Source organism: Ambystoma mexicanum, chromosome 12 (assembly GCF_040938575.1).
Source record: "Ambystoma mexicanum isolate Mex_15411 chromosome 12, UKY_AmexF1_1, whole genome shotgun sequence".
NCBI classification, from domain to species: domain Eukaryota; kingdom Metazoa; phylum Chordata; class Amphibia; order Caudata; family Ambystomatidae; genus Ambystoma; species Ambystoma mexicanum.
Window position 1 is genome coordinate 57,882,383 of NC_090936.1, and position 18,358 is coordinate 57,900,740.

An 18,358-nucleotide genomic window follows, 5' to 3' on the forward strand; every position below is an offset into this window, starting at 1 on the left:
CCCCCCACAGCAAACTTGTCCTAGTAACACATTCACGAATACGCCCTTCAGCAACAGGGCGAAGAGTAGCCCTCAGGGAGCACTTGTCTGCTGGCGCGTTTGGCCTTTGCGCCATCAGAAATGACATTTGTATTTGGGGCACATGTTTAAGGAGCGTGCCCTTATGCGTCCTGTACGCCAGTGCAGTGCCGTGGCCCTGTGGTGCTATGTTCCTATCGGCAGTCTATGTTCTGCACACATCTGTAGCTAGCCCTCCCAGGCTGTGTTTCAGCTCCCATGCATTGCTCTGGCTTGCAAACAACGCATCCTCCCTTAATGGCTCTGTGAAAGGGCTGTCCTCTGCAGAAGCAAGTGCGGCGGGAATGAATCGGCCCTTTCCCCGGAGCGCGCTTGCATGCACATTTGACGTGTGGCGTTTGAAGCCATGGAACTGGTCCTGCAGCTGTGCCGTGACATCTCGGCGCCTGCACTGCACTGCACTGGCTGCACAGCCTACACCCATCTAATGGCTGAAGACATGATGCAGCAGATTCGTAAAGGACAGGGGCGGGTGCAGAGCCGCGATTAGCGCATCTGCAGTATGTAAATGCCATGTCTGGCGCGCACGCTGCGCCTGCCCCGGCTATGCCTGAGTACCGCAGGGGAGGGAGGGTCGCCGGCTCCCATCTCCTGCTGGCCAGCAGCTTGGCTCTTGCCACAAACCAATTACCTGGCCCCCGATTTTTTTTAGCGAGGAGCTGATCAATAGCCCATTACTGGATCTGGCCGTGGCCACAGGAAGTCCGCGAAGATTTTAATGCATGAATTATTCATGCCTGCCTCGTCGTCGTCCAGCCCCGGCGCGGCAGTGCTGGGATGCTAGCGTGCAGAGGGGGGCTGCAGTGAAATGCTTGGGATCCGCCGGCACCCGGGCAGGAGCAGCGGCGGGGAAGGGGCAGCCTGTTTAAGGACATAGCTCGGAGCCCTGCGTCTGCAGAGGGTGGGCTGTGCGCTGAGGTCACCGCTTGGAGCCGCGCTCGTCCGCTCGCTGCTGCTGCGGCTGCTGCTGCTGCAGGGGAGGCTGCAGTGCACGGACCGCTCTGCCGCAGCCATCGCTCCAGGACACCGAGAACAATCGGGGCGACGCGGCCGCAGGCACCCGAGGTGGGTTCCACTCCTTCTAATGACGGCAGGGCAGGGGATCATGCGGCACGGGTGCCACCGAGGCCAGTGCCCGCGCAGCTTTCAGCCCCCTCCTGCGGGACCCCTTACCTGCTCTCCCATCCTTTACTTTAATTATTGCACCCAAAACCGACAGTCGTTTGCCTAGAACGGACGAATTATTTAAGATTCGGGTGTACTAGCAGGGCTGGGTCCCGAGTTGTGATTGCTGTAATGTCATGACATGGGGCCTGTCTCCCCCCCGCATACAGAGGGAATTCTCTCTATTTTGTCTCTGTTTTGTCCCAGGCAGAACTACAAGTTAGCTGGCGAAATGTAATATTGGTAAATAGAACAACCTTCCCACCGTCTCCCCGTGTCTTTTGGGTCAGAGCTGTAGCATCGTTCGTGCATGTATGCGTCGGAATGCCATGGCCTGCACCTGCTCCACCTCTGACCTGGTCATCGATTGGCAGCGTTCTCTTGCATTGCAGTAGAGACACTACCACCGGCCCTAGAGCAGAGCGCCCAGTGAATATACGTGCATTAAAACACTAGTACCCTGCCCGTCTGCCTAGAGCGGGTGGCTGTGGCCAGACTCTGCGCTGATGCATACATCTCCCGCTAGCCTTACCACGACTCGCCTCTCTTTACTTTGTGTGACAGGGGCCCAGGGCAGACATCACCCGCTAGCCTTACCACGACTCGCCTCTTAGACTTTGTGTGACAGGGGCCCAATGCATACATCTCCCGCTAGCCTTACCACGACTCGCCTCTCTTTACTTTGTGTGACAGGGGCCCAGGGCATACATCACCCGCTAGCCTTACCACGACTCACCTCTCTTTACTTTGTGTGACAGGGGCCCAGGGCATACATCTCCCGCTAGCCTTACCACGACTCGCCTCTTAGACTTTGTGTGACAGGGGCCCAATGCATACATCTCCTGCTAGCCTTACCACGACTCGCCTCTCTTTACTTTGTGTGACAGGGGCCCAGGGCATACATCACCCGCTAGCCTTACCACAACTCGCCTCTCTTTACTTTGTGTGATAGGGGCCCAGGGCATACATCTCCCGCTAGCCTTACCACGACTCGCCTCTCTTTACTTTGTGTGACAGGGGCCCAGGGCAGACATCACCCGCTAGCCTTACCACGACTCGCCTCTCTTTACTTTGTGTGACAGGGGCCCAGGGCAGACATCACCCGCTAGCCTTACCACAAATCGCTTCTCTTTACTTTGTGTGACAGGGGCCCAGGGCATACATCTCCCGCTAGCCTTACCACGACTCGCCTCTCTTTACTTTGTGTGACAGGGGCCCAGGGCAGACATCACCCGCTAGCCTTACCACGACTCGCCTCTCTTTACTTTGTGTGACAGGGGCCCAGGGCAGACATCACCCGCTAGCCTTACCACGACTCGCCTCTGTGTGACAGGGGCCCAGGGCAGACATCACCCGCTAGCCTTACCACGACTCGCCTCCCTTTACTTTGTGTGACAGGGGCCCAGGGCAGACATCACCCCCTAGCCTTACCACGACTCGCCTCTCTTTACTTTGTGTGACAGGAGCCCAGGGCAGACATCACCCACTAGCCTTACCACGACTTGCCTCTCTTTACTTTGTGTGACAGGGGCCCAGGGCAGACATCACCCACTAGCCTTACCACGACTCGCCTCTCTTTACTTTGTGTGACAGGGGCCCAGGGCAGACATCACCCACTAGCCTTACCACGACTCGCCTCTCTTTACTTTGTGTGACAGGGGCCCAGGGCAGACATTTTCTAGATTACAAAGTATCCTATCACAAATAACTCCCATTATATTTTTATTTTAGTCCATCAAGTACGTTACTACATAAAATGCTGCATACAACATGAATATTTTATTTAAGTCTGGCTCATGGAAAATATATGCACATGAACCAAAACGTTGGAAGGATATTCTGACAGGAGACTCAGGTTAAGTTAAAAATGAGAACAAAACATGAATACGAATGTTCAAGGGGCATTTAGCCGGGATAGCTCAGCCCTCCTGGAAAAGCAATATGTGAGAGGGAAGAAAAGGCGCCTAGAGACGACGCGAGACACATGAGCAAGCCGGGCTGGACTGGGGGAACCAGAAGAATTTTACTATGGGGAGATTTGGGAATACCACAGGAAAGAGGCCTAGGGCGCAGAGGCCTACCCGGGATATCTCCAGAGTTGCCTATAGGCCAGTCCACCCCTGTGAGCAAGGTTGGCAAGAGTGTGAATGAATGTGCAGGGGTGTGTGCCGGTGGACTCGGTGTGAACGGAAGCAGGAGGGTCACACACACAACAGTTGATGGCTTATGCCACAGGAAACTAGAAGCCGGGTACGGATTCAGCAGAAAATACTCAGGTGAATCCTGCTGAAATGAAACTATCATGGGAAATTTCAAGAGCCAGAGGCCAGGTGTGTTCCTCTAGGACCAGGGGGGAGGGGGCCTTTTGTGTTGGGAGGATACAAAGGAAGAGCCCCATTGTATATCTTTCGAAAATATGGACATCTCACAGACAGACAGACCGGACTCCGGATTTTATTAGAATTTAAAAAGCCATATTCATAGTCCTCACTTCATTCAAGATTTGCATTGGTCCCTTGGCATCAATGTAAACTTGTGTTTCCTGTTCACAGCAATGACACATGTTTTAGATTGAGCCGCAGTAATCGACCATATTGTGTAAACACCCCATCTAGTACTGTAAAAGTTTACACAGTTGCAGGGCATTTCAGGAGTGTTGGGATTTTGATAGTTTTTGACTCCTTCCCCCACCCACCCAACGATGCTATTGATTTATATAATGTAACCATAGGCCTGCATCATTGTTACAGAGTAATGTGCCAGCTTCTGGGATTTGTGATGCCGCGCCCTTGAGGACATTCTGCTACAGCGCCACCCCACAAGGCGTGGTCCTTCCACCCAGCCTCTAGAGGGAGCTTTCCTTATCATCCATGCGCATGCCGGGTCGGGTGATGTGGTGCATCTCCTTTTATCCGCCCTCACTCTGCGCCTGCTCAATACATTCCATAAAGTGCAAAACCGAGCAGAGGATAGAAGCAAGGTGATGCAAGGTGGTACGCTGTGGTGGGCTTCCGCTTCCCGACTAAGTGCTTTCTGCATTTCTATTAGTGGAAAAGGGGGGAGCTGGAGTGAGCCGATATTGATCCAAATATTGATTGCTGCCCTGTGTTTTCGATCTACTCATTGATGTAAGAATTGGGTATTTAGCAGTGCTGACCTTACTGCCCTGTGATCAAGGGTAATATGCTTGTGATAATGGAATAATCCTTCCTTGTATGGGTGTAACAATGTCACCTGACAGAGCTCAGGTTTGTGGTGTGTGTGTGTGTGTGAGTGACAATGAGTGTGTCCAGCGTCGTTGAAATATGATGCACTTATTATTTGCACAGCCAGGGTATGTTCTCTGGAGCCTCACTGTGTGTGTCCCCTTAAGGGTAATCTGTACATTGGTGGCAAACAATGCATCGCTCATTGCTGAGAACTGCACTTTCAGGTGTGGGCGTGCACCACTGCCTTCCGAAGACACCTGCCTTAAGTGCTTGTGAATATTATGGACCGATCGATTTTGGTGTTGAGATCTGAAATAAAGATTTGTTTGTTGTCTTACTTATAAGCTATGGCCGTGTATAACACAGCTGCAAAAGAAGTAAGGTAACTTAAGCTGAAGCATTTTGTTCAGCTGCTTTCTACACTCGGTTTAAAATGCATTCCTCGTGTTGAAAATCTGCTACTTATTCCGCCCCCCCTCTTTCTGACTTGAAATGACACTCACTTCATCGTATGTGTTCATAACTTGCCTTCACCCATGGTCACCACAGTACTGATATTGAACTATTAGGAAGTGTTTGTCATCAATCCACGTGTATAGTATCCAATGTTGAGAACTAAGCGATGACACATTATCAGAAAGGTTCTCATTGCTTGAGCGCCTACAATGCTGGGGGAGTGTAGAAATGACAGCTATTGTGTTTTTAGGCAGATTTCTGCTGACGCTGGTTTGGGTGGTTGACGGTGGTTCCTGTTAATCAAAGATGAAATGTTCTCTATGACATTCTCATATTCCTCTTGTGTTGCATGCTGGACGTTCCTTCGATAGACGTTTTATTAATCAGCGATTTGTAGCACTGATGGGTACATTTGGGGTGGAAGTACAGGAGTTTTTCGATACTTGTTTTAATAATGACAATGGCAATTCTTTACTTCTCAGCCTGTCAACACTCTGTAAAAGAAAGCCCTGAACACAATTTGATGAACATTGAAATGAGGCCACAGGATGTATCCTAATGAAGACAATCATATGATGCAAACATTGTTTTTTGTATGTTTTAAAATAAATAATGGGGCAGCAAATTAATTGGGTGCCTGCCATCAAGCTTAGAAAATTCACAACATTTTGGCTTGTGATTAAATTGCATGCTGCCACAGTGGTATTATAATTTCTGATGAAATTGCATCTTCCTACCCAGTTAGTTGGCTCATTTTCTCTGACATATATGACAAGCAAACTTGGCTTTTTCAGATAGTTATCAAAAGGCAGGGTTCCTTCTCTGAACCACATGATAAGGTCACTGTGGTCATCCTGAAAAGATATCTGTGTATGGAGGATAGCACATGGGCGGCATGCTGGTCTTGGAAGCAAGGACACGCAGAGCAACAGAGGTTCGAATCCCGGATCTGTGCTTAGAAACCGAACTCCGGTATTAAGCGCGTTATAAAAAATCTATTAAATAAATACATATTATATGTGATCGCCCACATTTCCTCTTAGAGCTTGCTTTGGAAAGGACCTCTGATTGGTTTTAAGAAAAGGGCAAGTGAGCGTGATTTTGCCGCCTCTTGAAAGCCGCAAAACTTCAAATGCTCACTGTCCATGCCCAATTTACACCAGCAGAACAGGCCACAACAGATTGACATGGGACCTTCCTTGAACACCTGCTTAGCAGCATCACAATTAAGGCTGGACAGGACAACTTCAGGAGATTAGACCGGCTCACTGTCCGCGAAAAGGCACAGCACAGCACTTTTTTGGTATTATGCCAACAGTTTTTACCTAAGCACTTTGATTAATTGATTGATTCGACATCTACAATAGGTCTAAAGTTTCCTCAGACTTTGGAAAGTCTGCATATCTCTACTGTTAAATCGCTCCAAAGGTTTTTCTCCTAAATTGTGATGTGTAAGTCACTGTGCTTAGTGACATACACATGACACACAGTTTGTTAAAGGGTTGGTCCCTGAGGCTCAAAAACGCTTCCACTAAATGCAAACACGTGACTTGCACACGTTATGTTATCGGGCATTTGTATAGCGCCTTTTACCATTGGTATGATTCCAAAGCGCTGTGGGTTGAATGTTCCGAGGGACAATAGTCCAGGTCAGTGGAGAGAGTGTGTAGTAAAGTGCATGAGTGCATTCGGTATGTGTGCAGCCAGGGCGGTTTAAGTGGTGTGTAGCTTCATTCTAGTGCTGGACGTGGTGCATTGGTTGTCTGAGATCAGTAGAATGTGTGCAGCAGCGCCAGTTGAACTTTTGGTACCTGAATTCTGGTGACGGTGGAGTTTGTGAATGGTTTTAAGTGTGTAGCTAGGCCACTTTAGTGGGGTATAGCTGCGCTCTGAAGACTGTTGAGGTGATCATTGGGGTGCAGCTATGACAAATTATTAAAGGGGGTTAGCTGCGTTCCCTCGTTTGTTGGTGCAGAGGGAAGAGTTAGCATATTTTTGTGTTTGTGTGGATTTGAGACAGACTGTTCCTGATCAGTTTCCAGTGCATGTGAAGGGGATGGTATCTACCTTAGGGTTTGGCTATTAGGCTAGGTCCTCCCTGTGTCTTGTTGTGTCTGCAATTGCTTATTAGTGGTGTCTGTTGGATGTTGACAGCCAGATCTGGTCCGAATCATGTTGCTTCAATATAGGTGCTGGAAAGGACCTTGGTCGGTAGTTCTGCTACATACATTCCCTGATAGGTAGGATTAGCGAATAGGTAACTGCTAGCAGGCCCTCGGTATAAAGTTTTGCTCACAGATTTTCAGATGAGCAAGATCTGCAAGGATGGGTATCTCCTGGACTGACATAGTTTATATATGGATGGAGTAATGATCAATCTGAGCCATCACATTCGCATTGGTACATAAGTGCTATTAGTGCTTGGGTTACAAGTCTAGCACAGTCGATCTAGACCGACTGCATCATTATTGCTCGTGGTAAGAGCAACCTGCTTGTCTTTCTGAACTGGTATAAGATGCTGAACAATTTCCCACTGGTTTCTACGATGAGAATTGTCCTAGACTGATCTTTGTCTTTACACCTTTTCTGAGTCTTAATGTCCAGCCAGTGATAAAACCTGTTTTTGGTTCTTTGCCTGTCGCGTGTCTTGAGTGCTTCTACGCCTATGATCTTTGTTCTAGCGCTATATAAATAAATAAAAAATATTTTAAAGACAAATATCTTGACCCCAGAGCGTACATAGTGTATGCCTGATGGAGGGGGGCAATGATTGAACTCCTTAATTTTGTGGGTGCATAAGTGCTACTACGATTCGGGTGTCATGTCTAGCGCACTGGCTTCGGATAGTTGGAGGTAGATCTCTCCTGGCCTGAGAGCATATTGAGGGCACGTGTTGAAGGGTTACCAAGCCATTTCTTGGAAGTGGTGGTAAGTCATGTGGTCAGGGAGGTCCCTTGAGTTTTTTAGGGAAAGAGGCTGGTTTGGTGTGTTTTACAGAAAGCCATGTGATCTTGGCTATGTGATGCATGGAGGCAGTGCGTACCACAAAGTTGACACCAGGGCTCAGTAGGCAGACCCTCCAGGCCTGGCCGATTTGGAGGAGGGACCACTAGGAAGATAGCTGTGTTTGACCTTAGGGTGTGAATTGGGTGGTAAGGTGACATTTGTTCTTGTTGGAATTTGGGGCCCGCTTTGTGCACCGCTTGGTAAGTAATACACAGGATTTTGAATGTGACTCTAGGGCCAATTGGTAGCCAGTGTAGGCTGCAGAGAGCGGGAGAGATGTGATCCCTTCGTCCCAATGCGAGTAGCAGTCTGACAGGCAGATAGTCAGCGTCATAGTCACCGTTCCCCCGGCTTCAGTGACTGCAGCATCCAAGAGTCATGTCTGGCCGCAACTGTAGTCATTCAGTCGCCTATGGATGTGCCACCGGCTGCGCCAGTTATACCCACAAGATTCCTCTTTGTAAGGTAAGTAAATGACTGTGCAAGGTTCTTTTAAATAGAGCCATGAGAGCCCCTCTTCTAAGAACGAACAAGGCCACATTTCCTGTTCAATGGGATGGTTCCCATTCCCATTAAGGAAGATCGACAATATGCTCATGAAAAAGAGAAAGAAATTCTATTGCACCTTTGTTTTAAAAATTCCAGAATGGCAGCCAAGCATTTTTACCTCTCGATGCTGCAGTCATTGAACACTCCCACTTGGTCTCATAAGGACTATGGACATTATCATTTGTACAAAACAGTTTTTTGGGTGAGGCATTTTTGCAGATAACTTGTGTGCATTAATGTCACAAGAGTGCTTAGAGGCCATTCACTGACAGAGAGCGTTTTTGAAAACTTTATTGCATAACATAATAAGGTTAAATTAAGAATCATTTGCTCTGGGAAATCTCGCATGGAATATCAGCTGACTCTGGGTTCGAAATTTGGGGGGGGGGGTGGCTAGGAGCTTTTTTAGCTCCTGCTTCTAGCGTAGTAGAGCCTGGTTAGCTTGAAAGCAACATCTACCTGGAGCTACGTTTGGCTCCTAGGGCCAACTGGTGCCTTACATACATGTAAATGTGACATTGTGTTTGAGTATGTTAATAAAGAAGAATTAGAACAGGTTCATACAAAATGGACAAAAAGTTAAAGGATCATCCCTGGTAGCTCCTTGTTGCCCTGTGGTAGCTCCTGCCTACACGGTGATGCCCGACATCCAGGAGCTGGTTTTAGCTCCTGCTTATCAAATCTCAATTGCGAACCCTGCTGACTGTTAAAATATCATGAAATAGTTTTGGGGCAAAATACATTTATTTGATGTATATATTGATTCCTTAAGTACAACTAATAATCCCTTGTTTTACAGTTCTTGATTGGTCTATTAATTCTAAATCCATAGTGTCCAGTGCACCTTTTAGTGAGTTTCTTTGTGATATTTTTTCAAATTGATAATTTCAAAGAGTGTGTCTATTTGCCAATTTACTGCATACTTCCATGAAGCTCCTTTTCCTTTTATTGGCAAACAATGTATTAATTACAAGACAAACAGCCTTTTCCTAGATTTGTAGGGTTTTGCTAGAACCTATCAGTCACCAGTTGTTTTAGCTTACAAATTCCCTTATCCCTTAACATTGACTATTTTGGCTGGGGCTGATGGCAGTGTTAGTCCAACACATCTTGAATGCCAACGCTTGCAGACCCCTGTTCCAGAACTTAATCCATTGAGGTCTGGATGAGTGCTGATGAAGTGTATTGCTGCGTGTTTTGACGACATTCTAAACTCCTCTTTCAGAGAGCATTTTATGCCAGAATCTCTTAAGGAAATATTTTCCCTCTGTACCCCTAAAAAAGCATTTCTTGATGCAGAAGTTCTGGCAGTTAGGGACGAGCCATGAGTATCCTATTGACCACCAAGAACATCCAGAAGATTTCCGGAGAGCGACTCCTAACTAACGTGGCTGGATACTGCTATGGAGCTGATGGTTTATGTGCTACTGAAACTAGTCTCTTAAGTCAAGGGATGAGGCCATCCATACGTGCGACGGGAAGCACTTTGTATTTCTCATCCTTTTGTATTTGTCTGCAGGTTTTTTTAGAGTGACATTGTCATCTTTATGGAAGCACCCTGGATAAAGGTGCTGTCAGGTGTAGGGCCACTGGAAGTTTGCAGCTTGAGGGCAAAGTTGGCTCGCTTGGTCTCTGCTAGGATGGCCACCAGACACCATTTTTACCCTCTTCTTATTAATGTTGATATTCATCACTAAAATGGATGTAATGTCACAACTGTTATGACCTAATTATCTTCATGTCCCAGGAAATTTGGAGCAAAGAGGAAAGGCAGGTCATTTTGTGTGAGTTTGATGCTGGACTGGCAAACACTTTCTTTATTAAATAATTTCAGAGGTTACATCCTGCGAACAGTCATAATGCATCCAATGCGGGAATCGGGTGCACTGCATGTCCATAGGACTAATTCATGGCATATATACGTTAATCATGAGTTCATCCCTAATTCTGTAAAGGTCCAACAACAGCGAATCTTAGAAACAGACAGGAAGACACTTGAGTGCAGCAAACACTCAAATTCCTCTCATGAAATATGTGCTTCATAAACTATGGGCGCATATTTATCTCTGACTGTCGAGTGTGCCCAAAGAGTATCATTGGTCTGCAACCTTTGGATCTCAGATGAATGTTTTAGACTGCACTGGCAATCAGACCTAGCCAGCTTAGCCAATGGTGAGGGATTATGGGAGACAGAGTCCAAAACATCTAGTGAGGCATAGGTTGCAAACCAAGCACTTTTTTGACATAGTTAAGCTGTAATTCAATCCTTCTAAAAATTACAGTGGTCTGAAAACCAGTCGAACGCTACTGTCAGTTCTGTCTTAAAGGACTAAAAACTATCATTCACTTTGCTTTTTTGCAAGCAATATAACCATGTGAGAAAGGCAACTTTGCTACTTCTATAAAGACAGAGGGTCTTTAGACAAAGTAGGCCTGTAAACTCCTAACTAGGTCATACACTGTAGCGGAGGAAAGCGCTTACTACGTAGAAGATAAAATGGCTGCTCGCATAAGAAGAGTGGAACGAATATTTTTTAGATGATTATTTTTAAATGATTGTACCACTTGTTTTCCAAAGATGTTATTTCGGAATTATATTACATCTTTGTATTAAAAAAAACTTTTAATGCAGAAGTACATTTGTTTTTACAAAGTAATTGCATTGTAGTTTTATGGATATAATGTCAATTTACTTCCTTTATCAAAGTGGAAAGGGAACCGAGTTTTCTGTGAAGGCAAGTCCCTTTTAATGCACACTACATAGTGAATACAACCCTCTAGGGAAATAAGCCAGGAGATAGCTTGCAAGGATAACAAGGCTTTAATTGTACAGAATACAAAATATCATCAAACGACTCTGGTGTTAGAGAACGTTATGGTTAGTCCTGGTACAAACAAGAGCTTAAAAGGCCTAGTGGCGTCATCACATACAGTAAAAATCAGCGCCACTGATTGACAATTTATTTATTTATTTGGATTTATAAAGCGCCCAGCGGCCCATAGGCATCGTGGCGGTGTTACAGTATATTCACTTAGATACCGCTTGAGACAGATACTTTAAAGGCCGAATTACAAGTTCAGATACAATGTTCAGCAACACGTGTAGTGTTCCATGGTCACAGAGGAATAGTCTTAGGCACAATCAGGTACAGTGTAGTTGAAAAGCTTAGTTTTTAGTGCCTTTCTGAATGCTGTGAGAGAGTCTTCCTTTCTTAGGCTGAGTGGGAGGTCGTTCCAGGCTTTTGGGGCCAGCACTTCGAAGCTGGTGCCGCCGGCTTCGGCTCTGTTGAATGTCTGGACTGAGAGTAGGTGAGAATGTAGGTCTCGTTTTGGTCTGTGGACCGGCACCCGACGTATTTGTTCTGCTAGGTAGGATGGGGTGGTCTGTAAGAGGCCCCTGTGTGTAATCGTGAGGGCCTTGAATATTATGTGGTCTTTGACCAGGAGCCAATGGGTGTCTTTTCTAGCCTGAGAGATGTGCTCCCTCCTACGGATACCGAGGGCTGCTCTAAGGGCATTATTTTTCATAGTTTGCAGTTTGTTGATGTTGTTGGCGGATGTGCCTAGGAGTAGGATGTTGCAGTAGTCCAGCTTTGCGTCAACAGTAGCTCTAGCAATGTTAAGGTGATTTTTTGGCAATAGTTGGGGTTTCACTGCGTTTATGATTTTTGTCGTGAGGGCAGCAGATGATAAAATGATGCTGACTTGTCTTTCCATTGTTAAGGTGGAATCCAAGTATAAACCAATGGTTTTTACCACAGCAGAGTCTGTAATAACAGTGTTCTCAATACTGAAGTAACTGTATTTGTCATCTAGTTTTTTTAGGGACTCTTTGGGGCCTACCAGTAGAATCTCTGTTTTATACCCATTTAGACAAAGGCCATTGGCTGCCATCCAGGCCTGGACGCGAGCATATGTCTTTTGGAGAGTGCAGAGGTCTTGCTCATAGTCACCTAATAGCAGGAGAAGAATTTGTGTGTCGTCGGCATAGTTGGTGAAGGCTATGCCGAACTCTTCTAGGTCGCTGAACAGGGGGAGAGTGAAGAGATAATAGAGGGTGGGGGAGGTGCATGATCATTGTGGGACTCCACACCCAATGGGGGATGGAGTGGCTGATGCCTGATCAGAAGAGACCCTCATGGCTCGGCCCTCCAAGAAGGATGTGATCCAGGTGGTTGCTTTTTGGGAAAAATTTGCAGTGTCTGAGAGCTGTTTACACAAGATCTTGTGGTCTACAGAATCACAGGCGGCCGAGAGATCAAGGAGTAAGAGGAGTGGGGATTTGCCCTTGTCCATGGCTTCAAGGCTTGATTCTTGATTCTTAAGATCAAGCAAGGCTGATTCTGTGCCAGGATGAGGACGGAAGCATGATTTTCTTTTGCTGAGGATGTTGTGTGCTTCCAGGTAAGACTGGATCTGCAGATAGGCAGCCGTGTCCAGAATTTTCAGCAAGAATGGAACAGTGGTGATTGGACGGTAGTTATTGGGGGAGTCCAGGTCGAGGGTGGGTTTCTCAAGCAGCGGCCTAACCCAGGCTTCCTTGAGGGAGGGTGGGACGGTACTCGCAGCGAAGGAGGCATTGATAAAGTTAGTGGCAAAAGGGGCAAGGGCTGTCGCACACTCTTTAACTAGACTAGCTGGGTATATGTCGCCTTTACAGAGCAATGGTTTAATACGTTCATGATGAGTAGGACTTCATGTATTGTTACTTCCCTAAGGGAAAATGCTTTAGGAGTATTTATGTCATGTTAGTCGTTTGAGGGTGGCAAGGTGGCGGAGAGCCTTGATATGGGTGAGGCGACCTTAGGCAAGTTGTCGAGTTGTGTCTTGATTTTTTTCTGGAGTGTTGTAATTTTGTCTAACATGGCAAGTTGAATGTTGTTACATCATGTTTCGTTTTTCTCGGTTTGTTGTGAGCAGGTGGTGGGGATGGCTAGCTCATTATAAATGGTGAAGAACTCTTCAGATTGGGAGTTGGCTTTCTCAATTCTAGTGTTGTAGGCAGACGCTTTGGCTGTTGGTATCGTATTTTTTGCAATGTTTCGCGACTTGTGTAGGCATGGAGGGATTTGTTTGCCATGCGGTCAGTGCTGCCCGTTTGGCAGTACGTAAATCTAGAAGGTCTTGAGTGAACCATGAGTTGGCATGAAGTGTACGCTTGGCTCGTTTCTTTTCCAATGGTGCTACCACGTCTACTATCTCTTTAAGTGTGGCATTGTAGAACTCTACTAGTTCTGAAAGGTTGTTTGAAGTAGGGTGTGCTAGAGCTGAAGTTTCAAGGAGAGGGAGAATTCTGTCCATTATGAGTACTTTTTTTGACTTTACCATGTTAGCTGGCACAGGTGGGCTAGGATTACCTCTTATTTTAGAGGGTATAAGGAAGTGCAGTAGGTGGTGGTCAGTCCAAGGACATGGAGTGTTGGCGCTGATGCCAATTGTGATCCGCTCTCTAGTCTAATACGTGACATTTCGTGTGGTTCGGACTGTTGACTAGTTGGGTAAAGCCTAGTTCTAGGAGGGCTTTGGCGAGAGCTTTACCTTTTTTTGTCTTTGGGGTCTTATTATACTATATTTATTTTCATTTATTTTATTTCTTTATTAAACGCCCAGACCCTCGGGTATCACAGCGTTGTTACAGACAGCTTGTAATGAAAAATGTACAGTAATAAGATACATAGTCACAGGCTTAGTTACCGAATACATGTAAACACAAGTACATAATCACACTCATACGTAAAGAGAAACTTTGCAAGAGTTAAAGGATTAAGTGTTCATTTACCATGGTGGAGAAACAATTGCGGATTCCACCACCGCTGGGGCAGTGGGTGGTTGGACATGGGTGTTTCAGCATGGTGGTTTGATTTTTGTCAATATCGGTTGAAGAGCCAAGTTTTTAGGTCCTTTTTGAAATGAGGGAAGGAGTCTTCACTTTTTGTGTTAAGTGGAAGCTCATTCCACAGTTTCGAGGCCATGACCAAGAATCTGCTGCCTCCTGCTCTTGAAATTTTAAAACGAAGGATCGCCAAGAGTGTGTTGTTGTTAGATCTGAGTAGCCACTTGGGTTCTTTTTTGTTAATAGAGTTATTTAAGTATATAGGGGCTTTATTTGCAAGACATTTGTGGGCGATGCACAACGTTTTAAATATGAGTCTGGCTTTGATAAGAAGCCAACGAGTCTCCCTCCTAGTATTTGAGATATTGTCAATTTTTTTAATTTTCCAGCATTGGATCTTTCATGGATTCACATGCTTAGAATATTCCCCGTCGACAGACTGGGAACCTTCGGTAAGCTTATAAAGCCTTTTCCCATAGGAAAAAGTTCGACACTTTTGTGTCCTATCTACGTCGTTTTGGGCCGCGCACGCACGCCCCACTAGGACGTAGTGGTATAAATGCCCCGCCCCCGCGGCTCCCTTCAGATTTCAACCATCTCCAAAGTGGGGACACCTCGTATATTTTCTACTTGGTTAGGTTGTGCTGTTGCGGTTTTTCTCCTAATGTCGGAAAAGCACTGTTCCGCCCGTGCGCTACGTGCGGACTAAAGAAGGTCTACGAGGGGGACGGACATATGGACTGCATTTACTATCTGCACCCTCATCACTCGGCTGACAAGTGCGACATATGTAAGGGCTTCACCCAGAAGACTCTTAAGGATCGGAGTCGCAGACTTGTCGCATGGTTGAATGACGGAGCGGGGGCATACCCGCCTTCGGAAGTGGGCTCCACACGCAGCGCGGCCTCAGTGTCAAAATCTTCAGGGGCCCCGCACCGCTCATCGTCATCGGAACCCCCGGTAAAGAAATCGCGACCGGTGGACAAGGAATCGTCGGTAGGCCATTCCAGGGACTCTTCTTCGAAGAAGGCCTCTTCGTCCTCATCTTCAGCGAGGAATGACAAGGAAAAATCTAAATCCTCCTCGGGCGATCGTCCTAGATCGACCTTGAGCCGAGAGACAGAGAAACGCAGGTCGAGTTCAGAAAAGGCGGGAGCAATGCATAAGCCTGCGCGACCGCCACTGTCGTCGACGGTTTGGCAGTCGTCAACTACTTCTCTGCCACTGACGCAGTTGACATCAGCCGTTCCTGGATTGCAGGCGACGACGGGGCTGACTATTGCTTCGTCGACGGATATCCCGCAAGAGGCCTGGCGTCCAGAGGTCTACGACCCAATTTTGCCAGACACACTTCTACAGCAGGAGGCCTTGTCGGTGTCTTCGGGAGACGAGGGTGAAAGGATAGCTGCCCCTGCAGACCTGGGGTTACAAGTTACCACACTTTTCTCCGGGAGCATTCCGGGTTCTGCCCCCCTGCTCAATCTGCAATCGTTTTTATCATTGGAGGTCTTGTCCACGCTGCAAACGCTGCTGAGGACACTGGATGACAGACTGCCTCGAACAACTCCAGCCAGGTCGGTGGTCGATGACCCGGGCCCGTCTCGCCGCCCTCCACCTTCAACCCCCGCGGCAGGGCCTCCGGAAGCAAATCTCTCGGCCCCACGATGCGGGGAAAGGGAACTGTTGGATTTGGAATCAGGCAGCAGAGCGTCGTCGGTGGTCTCCCTTTCCCCCTCCAGGGATCCGACCTGGGAGTCTGATGCAGAATTGGAAACCCCGAGGAGCCCGGCTCAGCCGTCTCCCCCAAATGATATCGGGTCATTTCACAACATGATGGCCAGGGCCTGCACGGAATTCGGGCTGGCCCAAGAAGAAGAAAAGAAGGACTGTTTTCTTTTCGACCACATGGGTCAAAGGAGAAGGTTGGTGTTTTCAGTGCCCATCATGGATCATGTGTGGAAGGAAGGTCTTCAAACCATGCGTCACCGATTCTCAGAGCCAGCGATGAAGGTCGCCTAGAGAAAAAATTCAAAGCCCCGGACTCTACTCCCAAGTGCCTTTCCTCACAACCAACACCTGACTCTGTGGTATCGGCGGCGGCGGTGAGAAAGGCAAGGGCTTAACACAAGTGTACGACCCCCCCCCCGGAAAGTGATGCTAGACGCCAGGATGCGTTCGGCAAAAAAGTCCTGTCGGTAGGTGCTACCACAGTGAAGGCGGCCAATTCTGTCACCATAGTTGCTAGATACGACAGGGAGATGTGGCATCGGTTGGCGCCTATACTCGAACACCTTCCGGATGAACATCGAAAAGCAGCTATGTTGCTGGTCAGGGAAGGTGAGGAGGCTTCAAATCATGCCATTAATATCACAGTAGATCTTGCGGAGTTGGGGTTTAAGCAGGTGAACAACGGCGTACTTCTCCGAGGACAGGCATGGCTAAAATGCACCAACTTCCGAACGAAGATGCAGTACAAGGTACTAGATATGCCTTTTGAAGGAGACCTCCTCTTCGGCGAGAAGGTCGACGAAGCCCTGAAGGGCATGAAGGAGGACTCGGACACGGTGCGTTCCTTGGTGGCCCTCCAGAGTGGTCGGAGTTTCCGGTCTTTTCGTCCCTTCAGAGGAGCATCGGGGAATTCCAGATTTTCATCGAGGGACCGACCCTTCGGTAGGCCAGCATATTCCTCTCAGGGATACAGGCGAGCTTCACAAGCTACCAGGCCCCCAAGAAGAGAGCAGGTTACTCGTCGTCGACGAGGGATAAACAGAGCAAGGACCAGCAATGACGGGCATCGGAACGTTCTGGGGGGCAGAGTATCATGTTACATCAACGAATGGGAGCTAATAACAACAGATCAATGGGTGTTGGACACTGTAAAATACGGACATTACCTGCAATTCAAGAGCAACCCTCAGCATATTCCACCGGCGTGTGTAGCTCATTCCCATCTGAGCGTGTTGCTGCAGGAGGTAGCACTTATGCTGCAAAAAGGGGCTATAGAACTGGTCCCGTTGTCACAAAGGGGTCAAGGGGTTTATTCCCGATACTTTGTGGTGAAAAAGCCAAATGGAAAGTGGCGTCCCATCCTAGACCTGCGCGAACTAAACAAGTCGTTGAAAAACATAAAGTTCAAGATGCTCACGCTCCAGGAGGTGATCAGGTTAGTTCAAGAAGGGGATTTGCTGGCGTCTCTGGACCTGCAGGACGCGTACTTCCACATACCGATGTGTCGGCGACACAAGAAGTACCTAAGGTTTGTGGTAGGGCGGACTCACTACCAGTTCACAGTTCTTCCTTTTGAACTGAAATCTTCCCCCAGAACGTTCACGAAATGCTTGGCTCCGGTGGCAGCCTGGCTGAGAAGGCAAGGCCACCATGTATACCTGTATCTAGACGACTAGTTGGTGAGGGGGTCCTCCCCGGCGTCGACGCACAGGAGTCTACAGGACACCATGAGCCTCTTGCAACGATTGGGGATTGCGATAAACTTCGAAAAATCCTCGTTAAAGCCGTCCAAAAGCTTGGTGTTTCTGGGTGCATAGCTCGAGACCCAGTTGGGGTTAGTCAGACCATCCCTCGACAGGATCACCAGGCTCAGTCGATTGGCAGGTCAGTTGAAAATCAATTCCAGGCTGTCTGTGAGAAAATATACATCAATCCTGGGAGCTATGGCGTCCTGCATTCCTCTTGTGCCCAACTGCCGCCTTTTCATGAGGCCAGTTCAACAGTTTTTGGCGGATCGTTGGACGCAGGCTCAGGGTCTCTGGTGAGACAGGCTGACCGTCGACGAGCTCCTATCAACTCTTCGGTGGTGGAAGAGAGTTCAGAATATTTTCAAAGGAGTACCCCTACAAGAGCCGGAGTTCCGGTTCACCGTGGTGATGGACGCGTCCCTAACTGGCTGGGGAGCGCACATGGGCACTCTGCAGACACAAGGCCGTTGGTCTCAGAAGGAATCTCTCCTGCACATCAACGTTCTGGAATTGAGAGCGGTCCGCTGGGCCCTGAGGGCGTTCCTGCCTCACATCAGGGGATCCACAGTGAGAGTTTTGACGGACAA

General features: G+C 47.7%; 1 protein-coding gene across 5 annotated transcripts in view; it reads left to right on the plus strand.

The window, feature by feature from the left end:
- Positions 1–18,358, plus strand: part of CNTN1 (contactin 1) — a 1,316,193-nt gene that overhangs the window by 536,438 nt on the left and 761,397 nt on the right. The window contains exon 1 of one of the 5 annotated variants that reach the window (XM_069627987.1): positions 475–1,143. The exons of the other annotated variants lie outside the window; for them this stretch is intronic. The gene's annotated coding sequence lies outside the window, so the exon portion shown is untranslated. Of the gene's footprint in view, positions 1–474; positions 1,144–18,358 lie in introns of those variants that run through there. 5 annotated transcript variants of the gene reach the window in all.